The sequence below is a fragment of the Leucopleurus acutus genome, assembly GCF_964270905.1.
Source record: "Leucopleurus acutus genome assembly, chromosome: 8".
NCBI lineage: Eukaryota > Metazoa > Chordata > Mammalia > Artiodactyla > Delphinidae > Leucopleurus > Leucopleurus acutus.
The window spans coordinates 15,372,123-15,381,683 of NC_139151.1; positions in this window are offsets into that span (position 1 = coordinate 15,372,123).

A 9,561-nucleotide genomic window follows, 5' to 3' on the forward strand; every position below is an offset into this window, starting at 1 on the left:
GGAGTGGGACAGGGCATATGCCTTTCCTTATTTGGGACAGGTCCCGTTGCCCAGGTGGGCTCAGAAATTTCCTAACCATTGCAACATGGTGGGGAGGGCGATTAAGAGTCCGGTAGGGGATGTAACGCTGACACTTTTTCAGGCAGGGTCGTCCTTTGTCCTTGAAGCACCATTGTCCTTGGAGCACCACATTTTTTTTTTTTTCCTGCTGGGTAATAGTGCTTCGGAAGAACTGGGTAAACATCATCAGTCACTCATACCTCTGTCAATTGGCTCATCTGACACTTCACTCCAGGTGCAGGGAAGGTATCTGGGCATGGGAGACAAACTGTCCACTTCACTGTTGTTGGGTGGTGGCATGTGCTTCAGACTATGTGTGTGTATGGGGGGCGGGGGGTGGGATGGAAGTCACATCCTGTATCTGAAGATCTACCTTGGGACTAGAAATACCTCATTTTTAAAAAAAATTATTTATTTATTTTGGGCTGCATTGGGTTTTTGTCGCTGCGTTTCTCTAGTTGCATCGAGCGGGGGCTACTCTTTGCTGTGGTGCGCGGGCTTCTCATTGCTGTGGCTTCTCTTGTTGCGGAGCATGGGCTCTAGGCACGTGGGCTTCAGTAGTTGTGGCTCGCGGGCTCTAGCGCGCAGGCTCAGTAGTTGTGGCGCACGGGCTTAGTTGCTCCGCGGCATGTGAGATCTTCCCGGACCAGGGCTCAAACCCATGTCCCTTGCATTGGCAGGCGGATTCTTAACCACTGAGCCACCAGGGAAGCCCAGGACCTCATTTTTTGATGGTGGTTGGTGAAGGTCAGGGATGCACTGGCCACATGGATAGCGAAGAGTGGTATATGCAAGCCCAGCAGGACACATGGTCAGCCAGGGCCACCTGGCTCTTGTTATGTGGACAGCTCTTGTTGCCACACTCTTACTTCAGCCTGGAGGAAGAGTCCCAGGGTTTTTAATGTGTGAGGATATTTTTTGCACCCTCTGTTGCTCAACTGAGAGATGAAAAGTTAGCCAATTGCTCAGAAGTACCCAGGCATGACCCGAGGGTGTGGCTGCTGTCTGAAATGACTTCTTAGTTCCCGTTGACCTTTACAAGGAGTATGCTGCGCTGTGTCTTTCTGAACTTGTCTTTACTTTTAGTTTTGTGTTGAATTGTAAGAGTTTACAATCTATACCCCCTCACCATTTTGCAGAAGGATCAGGATTTCTTAATTCATTCATATGACATACATTTAATGCATATCATTATGAACCTGGGGATATTATGTGCCTGCACATTGTTGAGGCTGAGGAAAAAATGGTGGTGAAAACAAGGTCCCTTTCCACAAGAAATGAACACTCAGCTAGAGACAGAAAGTGAACAGAGATTTTTAATATGCTATGGTAAGTGCTTTGGGAAGGAAAATACAGGCTCACATGGGGACACAGGAGACAGACACTCTACCACAACTGGGGTCAAGGATAAGGAAGGTTTCCTGGAGGAGGTGACATCTAAGCTGAGACCTGAGGAATCAGTAGGAGGTAGCTGGGTGAAGAGGGGACAAGGAGGGTGTTCCAGACAGAGGGAAGTATATGCTTAGATATGAGGGAATATGGCATTTTTAAAAGAATCCTGTAAAGTGAGTAAATTAGCATTCCTATTTTAAGAAGAGGAAACCACTGTGACTGACATAGGTTAATGTTTTGCTCAGGGCAGAGTCAGCATTTGAATGTAGACTATTCCAGTGTATCCTGGTGCCTCAAAGAAAGCACCTAGAACAGAAGTTATGTCAGGCATATGATTACTGTATCTTTTTCTTTTAAGAAATTCAGTGTTTATTTTGGTTTGTATTCAGTTATTCAATCTCAGTGTTGTGAAAAGTCCACCTAAGTAAGGTTCAGTGATTTCTGGTATTCATACCAGTATTGGGACAGATAATAGAAAGTAATTGTAATAGTATCCTTTGCTTATTGAGCTCTTACTATGTATCAGTCATTCTGCTAAATACTTAATATGTTGTATCAGAGACTGGCTAGATGGTTAGCAATTCCATTTCCTCTTCCTGGGCACACATGACAACTACATTTCCTAGCTTGCTTTGCAATTAGGTGGAATATGTGACTGGGTTTTAACCAATGTAAAGTTGAATTGATGGGTGCTACTTCCTGGCCTGGCCTCTAACTCTGTCTTTGCTATTCTGTCAGCCAGTGGAGGGGGCCTAGTGGGGACTCCAAGGGGATGGAAGGAGCTTGGGTCCCTGAATCACCTCTTGGAGGGGAGCTATGCAGGAAAGACACCCAGTCTACATCAGCTTGTGACTTGAGTGTGGAGCACACTCTTCTTGTATGTAGCCACCGAGATTTTGGAATTTTTGTTATAGCAGCTAATGTTAACTACCCTGATTAATGTACAAACATTGTCTCATTTAATCCTTATTACTACCCCCGCTAGATTGACATAATTATTAATGCTTTACAGACGGGGAAGTGAAGTCAGGGACAAGATCACTTGTTTGCATCATTCAGCCACTTAGTAGCAGAGCTAAGATTACAATCCAGGTCTGTTTGACTCCAGAGCTCGTACTTTTGCGACCATATAAAAAATGCCCTTCCCAATCTTGGAAGAGTTCTTGGAAAAGACAAGTGTCTACTGAGTTGAGAGAGAGAAAGAGAGGAGGGTGTGGGTCGGGGAGGAGGAACAGCTCAGGGCTGAGTATGGTGGGAAGAGGGAAGGTGAGGAGCCCCAGAGAACATGTGGGCAGAGCCTTGCCCCCATGGCCACACTGGGAAAATTTTAGGACGAGTTTTGGGCTTTGGATGGTTCCGTTGTCCCATTTTCGCTCTACTTCATCTTGGTCTTCAGTTTGATGCTTCTGAATGGGCACCACTGTGGGGTAGGGTGGGCATCTGAGCGGCAGGAAGTCCAGCTCGAGTGTGGTAACAAACACGGCTTGCAGTTTCTGTCCCTGGACTAGTGATGAGGGAAGTTCCAGGCCTTGTGATCACTGTGTCAGAGCTAAACATAACAGGGAGAGAGACCTCAATGGAACCAACCCCGAGAAGAAATCAGAGAAAAGGAAGCTGCCTGGGGATACTTGGTAGTCACTGGGTCAAGGAGAATGACAGATGTGAGGGGAAGAGGTCATCAAGGGCCAGCCCAGCCCCAGAAGGAGCCTTCTTGCTGTTGGTTACAGAACCTAATTAACATTCACATCCATTCACCGTCTGCCTGGCTCTCTCCTGGATGAGAATAAAAGAGCTCACCAGGGACAGAACCCCCTTCTGAATGTCCTTCTCTCTTCTGTTCAGATGGTGGCTCAGACTTGAATGGAGAGTTGCTTGAATTTTAGTTGGGTGGGTAATAGGCCTCCCTAAAGGGTTTTGGGCAGGAGAGAGACATGGCAGATTTGCATTTTAAATAGAAGAGGAAACCCAGAGTACAGAGGTAACTAGCTAAGGTGACTCAGCTAGTTAGTGGCAGAATCAAAACCCTGATCTGATTGAAGTTCAACTCTTTGCCTGACAGGCCCCAACAAATAGGCTTGTGGAACTATGAAGACCATGTGAATCACGTGTCATGTTTTGTGCCCCCTAGCAAAGAGAAAAGAGGAAGAAATACTGGTCTCCCGGGTGAGGGACCTCCCCTGCTAATTCTCTTGAATCAGCAGAGCTGGGGCCAAGGGCCATCTCAAGCCTACAGTCTACTTGGGATATCATTCTTGGCCAGTGGCCAAGATCCACAAGGCTGCTGGGAGCAACCTGTGGGCCTCAGAGACAGGAGACCCATTTCTCGCCCTAGCTTGGCCACTGCCAGGTGTGTGCCCTTGCACCAGTCCCTTTACCTCTATTAGCTAATGACAGGATTGGAAGAATTGTAACCTTCCTGGGCTGTTGCAAGGCCAGATACAGAAGTGTTCTGACAACTGATAAAGGCTTCCCAAATAAGAGGGGGTGTTGCTAGTAGAAATATTCAGCAGAAAGGCCTCATACTAACTAGAGGGGGCCAGTGCCCTTTCCCCTTGTCTGCATTCACTCATCCTTTCTCCAGGCTGTATGTTGTGCTGAACCCCACCCCACCCCAGGACAACTGGGGCCTTTGACCACACTTGGACTCCTCTTCGCCTCCAATCATCTTATCAGGAAGGGTGAGCACCATTGCCATTGCTCTCATGAACCTGGGTACGAGAGATTAAGAACGCTGACAAAAATATCCCATTCCCTTCAAGAAACAGCTGTGTTTTCCTTCTGTAGTCCAGATGACTTTGACTTCTCCAGTTTTTAGGGGTGTCATTTCCCTTTAATTGTAAACTTAACAGCAGTCTGAGCTCCTCTCCTATGAAGGGAAGAAGTTCATCTGCTCTTGGGCTTCCATTCCCAGAGAACTTGTGGGGTTCTCCAGGGAAGTCTCCCATGCCCAGGGCTCTCCTGGCAATCTCGCACCTCACCTCCTAGGGTCTCATGGTGCTGGGCTGCAGCTGCTCACGTCAAGTGTGGACACAGGGCCTATCACATTTTGACTTGCTGTTGGAGGCTTGCAAATTGCAGAAGTACCAAAGAGATAGTTTTCAACCACTTTGAGAAGTAGCCACTCGGAGCTCCCACCAGTTTGGTCCCCTTCTGAAAACTTTCCTTAAGCTCCTGGCAGGCATTGTGGCAGGGAGAAACCAGTTAGCCTCCCACCTTTGGAAATCTCTAGGCCTCTCTGAACAACTTTCTTGCCTCCAGAGAAGGGAGAGGCCTTCCTTTCCCTGCTCAAAGCCCACTACTTCTTCTTCTTATTTCTCTCTTTAAGATGATTCACAGGAAGAGCATCAATATCCTTCAAGGGAAATTCCTAGCCCCACCCCAAGGTATAGTGTGGCTCCAGTGGCCCACAAAGGGCTAGTTGCTGGCGTATTTCCTTAAGTCTGCCTTAGCCTCAGATAACAGCACAGGTGGGACAGCATCTGTATGGCCCAGACAGTGGCATGTCAAGCGTAATCCAGGGCCCTGCACAGCCATTCCTCCACGGAGGGGAAGAGACCAGGTTTGCCTGCTTCTCCTGTGCGTGTCTGGGCTCCTGGTCTTCTATGAGCGAAGGCACAACAAAGAACAGTGATTTTCAGGTGTGGGATGGGACAGTCTAAATTCAGCCTATTTTTCTAACTTCTCCAGGCCATGGATCTGCGAAGGAGATACTCAGTTGACATTGCCAAACAAAACCTCTAGACCTCGGTCTGAGGGACCTGTCTTGGGTCCACTACTGACGTCTGGGCCTTTGCCCAAAACTATGGGCATATGCTTACTTTCTATTGACATGACTAAGAAGGTTCACCCAGGACAGAGGGAGGCTCCCACCTAAAGATAAATCCTAATTACTACTCTGTGACATAGAAATTGCTTGTAACCCTTGAAATACAGTTTTTCAGTTTCAAGAATTTAAAGGTATCCATTCCACTGTACCTCTGGCAGCAGTAGGAGTGCGGGGTGGGAAGACCTAAAACTGGGGTTTAAGCCCCAGTTTGTCAGTTGTCATCTGTGACTTTGGGCAGGTCACAAATTCCCCAGGTCTCAGGTTTCGTACCTATAATATAAAGATGATACCTCTTCTTACAGCCTATTGGGGTTGTCGAGAGGATTAATGTAAGCAAACGTTTGTTAAGTACCCTTGACTAGGTCCTGTGGGATACAAAAATTAGTCATACGCTGGCCTGAACAGGAGCATGTACTTTCAAGGGATTTAAACCTGTAATAAATAACGTCTAAGGACCAGCTTAGATGTAAGGTGTCTTGTAAACTCTAAGGTGTAATACACATGTAGGGTATTAGTACTGCTGGTATTTTTCTTGTGGATTGGGTCTCCTTTCTGGTCACTGCCAGGCCAAACATATCTTGACCAGGTCATAACCCAAAGCCTGTTCTCCCCGTCCCCTCATGGCTCCAAGAGATCTTGTTGCCCCTTGGAATCCTGGAATCCTTACGTGGCGGACAATTCATCTGTACCCCTGCTTCTCTTCCAGCACTTTCCCCAGGACATACTGGAAATAAGGCCTTTCCTCTTTCACAGAATTAATGACGAATACAAGAAATGATCATTGGAGGTCAGGCGGGCATAGTGCGTAGAAAGTGTGCACATGTTCCCAGTGGATGGGTGCGTGGGAGGGGAGCATGGAAGAGGGAAGTTCTACAGTCCGAGGGTGCAGTTCAAATTCTTATCATTTATAGGAAAATGAAAGTCAGAGAGGAGGAGCTCAGTTAGATAGACAAGTTCACACCTCACCCCCAGATTCATTCTGTGGCCATCTGACCTTTTGGGACATAAGAGCAAGTGAGTTGTCCTTCTCACCTTGTTCCAAACTCTTTTTCACAAGCCAGCAGTTGGGTGACTGATGACAGGAAGTCCTGCTGGTCTTTCTGGTGGCCAGTAGCCCTTCCTTTCTGCCTGCACGAACCTGCCCTTCTCTCCCCCCTCAGCCCCTCCTCCCAGGACACCAAAGGAACCCAAGTGGAAAATTCTCAGGACCCATGAGAGAAAAATGAGCATTTCTTCTGCAGCTTTTTAGAGTTCTTGCATATGATGAGGTTCCTTTACACTTCTTAGAACTTCGGTTTGGTAAACACATTTTTTTTAACACATAAAAATTCTTTGTTAAAATTCTTTTAACACATAAAAATTCTTTTTTTTAACACATAAAAATTCTTTGATTTTAACACATAAAAATTCTTTGATAAAAAACACATTTTTTTTAACACATAAAAATTCTTTACTTCTTTGATGAAGTAATAAGTGTTCAGAAATATATACCATTTATCAACACTTTGATGTACGGTAGGAAGCTCCAAAGAGGTGACTCATGTTTAATGTTACCAATTGTGGAAATTCTAAGCCTAATTTCAGAAAGCTGAAGTGAATAAATGCTCTGGGGTTCATGCAAGTTTTGTAAGTGGTCACTACCTGTGTCCACATTTATAAATTCACAGAAAGCTTTCCATGTGAGTCCTGGATACTTGCCCATCCATTGTTCTCAGGAGATGCTCCCTGTGCAGTCATATAATGAGCTACTTCTTCTGGCTCCTGGAGTAGAAGCCTCTTTCCATGACATGTGTTCTTGTGCTCAGGACTCAATTCTTTCCCCCTCTCCATCTAACGTTCCTCCCCACACCAACTCTGGTCCTTACATACTAAAGCATAAGTCAGTAACTCAGCTCCTCTGAGGTCCCACTTTGATAGCAAAGTCCATTATTGCCACATCTTCCTCACGGCCCTTCTCCCTCTTGGGTCAACAGCTTGAATCTGCTAGTATTCATCGAGTACTTGCTCTGTGTCAGCCACTGTGATTAGCACCGGGGGACAAAAAATGAAAAAGAGACTGTGTTTGCCTTGGAGGATGCTTAGTTTGAAAGCGAGGGGAAAAGGAAACCTAGCGTTTATTTTTGTGCTGCCTAATGCGCTGTTATTACTTCATCTGATCCTTTCTGAGGTATTCTTTTCTCATTTTACAGAGGAGGAAACTGAGAGGTTATATGATTTTCCCGAGGTTACTCAGCAAATGGTCCAGTCCAGGCCTGTCTGACCCTACATCACCACTTTCCTCTTCGCCCCTACTCCCACCAGCCATAGGCAAAAAGAAGCAGATGGGACGTTCCAGCTGTAGGTCAGTTGGGAGGTTGCCAGGCAAAGAACTAGGTTGAGGCCTGTTGGCAGGTGTTTGGGTACAACCACGTCCCCCTGTGAGAGACCCAGAACCCAAGGCAGCCAGGGTGAGGTGTATGTGTCAAATCTCCCTGTCTAATTACAAGAATTTCTCAGGAACCTAAATGTGATTACATGTAGGACTCATTTTTTTAAAGGAATAGTTTTATTTTATTTTATCTTATCATTTTATTTTATTTTATATTTTATTTTATTTTTTGACTGTACCGTGCAGCATGTGGGATCTTAGTTCCCTGACCAGGGAGTGAACCTGTGCCCCCTGCAGTGGAAACTCACAATCTTAACCACTGGACTGCCAGGGAAGTCCATGTAGGACTCATTTTGATGATCCTTAATTTAATCACATCTGCAAAGACCCTGTTTCCATAGGAGGGACCATTCATAGGTTCCAGGGATTAGGACATGGATAGCTTCTGGAGAGCCATTTTCATCTTACTACAGTGACCAGTTTCAACATTCATTTCTGTATTCATTCAATCATACCTTGATTGAACATATACTTATTGAGCATTTACTCAATACCGGACACTGCAGGACACTGGGAAGACATGGTGAGCGAAGCAGAGCCTTCTCATAGCCTTACGGTTTAGAAGTGGAGATGGGCGTTGATCAAATAATCACCCATATAATATGCAAAATTGCAACTGTGGTAAGTGCTATGAGAGTCCATAACTGGGACCTGACCTGGTGACAAAGGCCCAAGAGAACTTCTATGAGGAGGTGCTGCTTGAGTTGAAATCTGACGGACGGACGAGTTGGGGTCACCAGGTTAAGAGGGGAGGGAAGAGTGTTGCAGGCAGAGGGAACAGATGGCGGGACCAGGGCATGACCAGCACTGGCAGGATGTGCAGGGCTTGGGGTGGGGCCCACGGGGAGAGGGGTGTGGGTTTCAGGCACTGTGTGCGGGGGTCAATCTGTTTCTGTTGTGCCTTCTCCCCATCCTTTAGACCAATCCTAACTCGTGGCCCCTGCCTGGTATCCTAGAACCCTTCCTCCCTGTTCCCCCCTCAGGCCTCATCCTCTCACTTCCTGCCCACTATGCCATGTGGTTTAGCAAGGAAACCGCCTGAACTCAGTGTTAAGGGCAGACCTCTAAGCTTTGATCAACAAAAAATTCATAAGAGCCTACTGTGTGGCAGACATTGTGTCGGGAGTTACAGAGATGAAGACAAGAAAGTGACATTCTTCTGGCCCTTGAGGCAAGAGACTATAGGGTGGAGGGGAAAGCATGAGGGCTTGAATGCTGAATAGCCTGTTGACCTGCATTGAATCTCATTTCTTCTACTTACTGCTGTGTGGTCTTGGGAGAATGACTTCACCTCTCTGTACTTCAGTCTCTTTCAGGAGCACTTAAGTCAACCAACTTTTAATATGGCCCCGCTGTGTGCTAGGCAGGAGGCCAAGTGCTGGCAACCCTCAGAGACCTGTCTGGCTGGGAGCAGAACACTGAGGTTGATTGTTTCCTCTCCTGGGACTCCAGATCCAGTTCTGCTGCCTGCAGTGCTTGATCAAAATGGATTTCCGGGGTAGATGCCACCAAGTGGTTTCTGCACAGGGGCCCCACGCCAGGCATAGTGTTCCAGGAGATGGAAGTCAGATGAATGTTCTGGGAGTGTGGACCCATCTGGCCTTCTTCCTGCCTCCTCTTCCCTCCTTCTGCAGAATATTCGACACTGTCTCCAGAGAACCCTCTTTGATAAACACTAGTCATTCCAGGCTTGTGCGTCACCCCCAACTTTGCGGAGTACTCTTTTGGCCAACAATTTTCATCTACATCTTTGTTTATTGGCCAGTATTACTAGGTGCCTCAACTTGATGTTTTGGTAATGACACTGGCCCTAGTCTTTTCCATCAAACCATCTGTGTGAATAGGTCAAGACGGG